This window comes from Penaeus monodon, chromosome 4, assembly GCF_015228065.2.
Source record: "Penaeus monodon isolate SGIC_2016 chromosome 4, NSTDA_Pmon_1, whole genome shotgun sequence".
Taxonomy (NCBI): Eukaryota; Metazoa; Arthropoda; class Malacostraca; order Decapoda; family Penaeidae; genus Penaeus; species Penaeus monodon.
In genome coordinates this window covers 51,742,669-51,745,168 of record NC_051389.1, presented here as the reverse complement: position 1 = coordinate 51,745,168, position 2,500 = coordinate 51,742,669, and the positions used below count along the sequence as shown (strand labels likewise).

Below are 2,500 nucleotides of genomic sequence, written 5' to 3'. Positions count from 1 at the left end.
AGTTTCAGGGCGTCCTGTCGAAAGCTGCAGTTATCAATGAATTATTACTTAATCCTAAAACCTAATGATGGGGAAATCCCTGTCACAATTCAGTAATGTATTTTTCACAAGTCGATGCTGACTTCTGGAATTATGAGCGCGCGCGTGTGTTGTGTGTGTGTGTGTGTGTGTGTGTGTGTGTGTGTGTGTGTGTGTGTGTGTGTGTGTGTGTGTGTGTGTGCGCATGTTCATTTTTATATACCAGAAATGCAAGCATCATCACAGGAAATAATTTTGACTCAACTTCAGATGAGACAATCAACAGTTTGGGGTACTTACTCAAGCCACTATTAATTATCTGTAATATTCGACACGATCTATTTCCAGAAACATGAAGCAATTTTAATATCAGATCTATATTATATATATATATATATATATATATATATATATATATATATATATATATATATGTATGTATGTATGAAACTATTATTTACGTAGTACTGATCAATCTTTAGCAAGTTCAATTGACCAAAATTACATACTCATTGCATTTTAAATTTCACTGTCACAAAGGCGTAAAAAAAGACAGAAATACATAATGATTTTAATGGAAAAACGTTTTACAATAAAGAAGTCTCGATAATTATATTTATTGTTTCATATTCAGCAAAGCAAATTATTTATCCATGTCAACACATACTACATGGCCAGATATATTATATATTATATATATGTAATATTATATATATATATATATATATATATATATATATATATATATATATATATATATATATGCGTGTGTGTGTGTGTGTGTGTGTGTGTGTGTGTGTGTGTGTGTGTGTGTGTGTGTGTGTGTGTGTGTGTGTGTGTGTGTGTGTGAGTGTATGTGTGCATGTACGTACAAACACTCACACATATAAATATGTGTATGGTCTGAAGATGGAATCTAGATAGATTTCGAAACTGTAGTTTGATTTTCAAATATGTGTATGTATAAATGTATGCATGTTTATGTATATATGTATAAATGTATACATATGTGTATGTATATATGCATATAGATATGTGTATATGTATAAATATATGTATATATATGTATATACACATACAACCTGTACTGGATTTATACATTAGATGGGGCAACCCTCTGTATGTAATGCTGGTTACAACAACCCCAAACGAAGATTTCAGTATATCCTGTTTTGCACCAAAAGCTTGTCATTCACCGAGGAATTATTACACACGTGTATAAGCATAGTATATATAAATGTGAACATATACATATATATTTATAATATATGTATATGTACACCCCGTGTCCACACACATATATATATATATATATATATATATATATATATATATATATATATAATATAATATAATATATATAACATATATAATATATATATATATATATATATATATATATATATATATATATATATATATATATATATAATTATAATGTATATGTACACCCGTTCCACACAACACACACACATAACACACAACACAATATACACACAACACTAACAATAATATAAATACACTAAACACCACACACAAATATATATATATATATATATATATATATATATATATATATATCATATATACTTATATAAAAAAAATATATATATATATATAATATACATATATATAATATATTAATATATTATTATAATATTATATATATATATATATATATATATATATAATATAATATATATATATATAATATTATATACATATATATTATACTATCATATATATATATAATATAATATATATGATATAATATAAATATAATATTATATATATCTATCTCTATACTATATATATATATATATATATATATATATATATATATATATATATATATATATATATATATCCATATGTATGTATATACATATGCAGTATATACACATACACAACCTGTATTGGATTTAAAGTTTAGGTGGCACAACCCACTATATGCGTTGCTGTTTACACCAACCCCCAAACGAAGTTTACTGCATGTGCTGTTCAATATGCATAAAATATGCATAAAAATATAAGTATACATTGTATATTTATGTATATAAGTATATATACATACATATATATACAGTATATACACACATCCACAACCTGTATTGGATTTAAATTTAAATAGACGGCACCAACAACCCTCATGTCCTATCGAAAGCTGTAGTTGCCAAGGAATTATTACTTAATCCTAAAAACTAAAGTCTAGAAAATATCACCTTTACCTCATGATGGGTAATCCTTATCACAATTCAGAAATGTATTTTTCACAAGTCGATGTTGACTTCTGGAGTTATGAACAAACATAAGCACTAGTGAGTGAGTGAGTGAGTGAGTGAGTGAGTGAGTGAGTGAGTGAGTGAGTGTGTGTGTGTGTGTGTGTGTGTGTGTGTGTGTGTGTGTGTGTGTGTGTGTGTTGTGTGTGTGTGTGTGTGTGTGTGTGTGTGTGTGTGTGTGCACGCACGTGTGTGCTCAGTCT

General features: G+C 27.2%; 1 protein-coding gene across 1 annotated transcript in view; it reads right to left on the bottom strand.

Moving 5' to 3' along the window:
* Positions 1-1,934: 1,934 nt before the first annotated feature.
* LOC119598959 (prolyl 4-hydroxylase subunit alpha-2-like) overlaps positions 1,935-2,500 on the bottom strand; it is a gene marked incomplete at its 5' end in the record, with an annotated part of 10,266 nt that continues 9,700 nt past the window's right edge. Inside the window, 1 exon segment of the mRNA XM_037948672.1 lies at positions 1,935-2,500. This exon segment is cut by the window's right edge and continues 570 nt beyond it.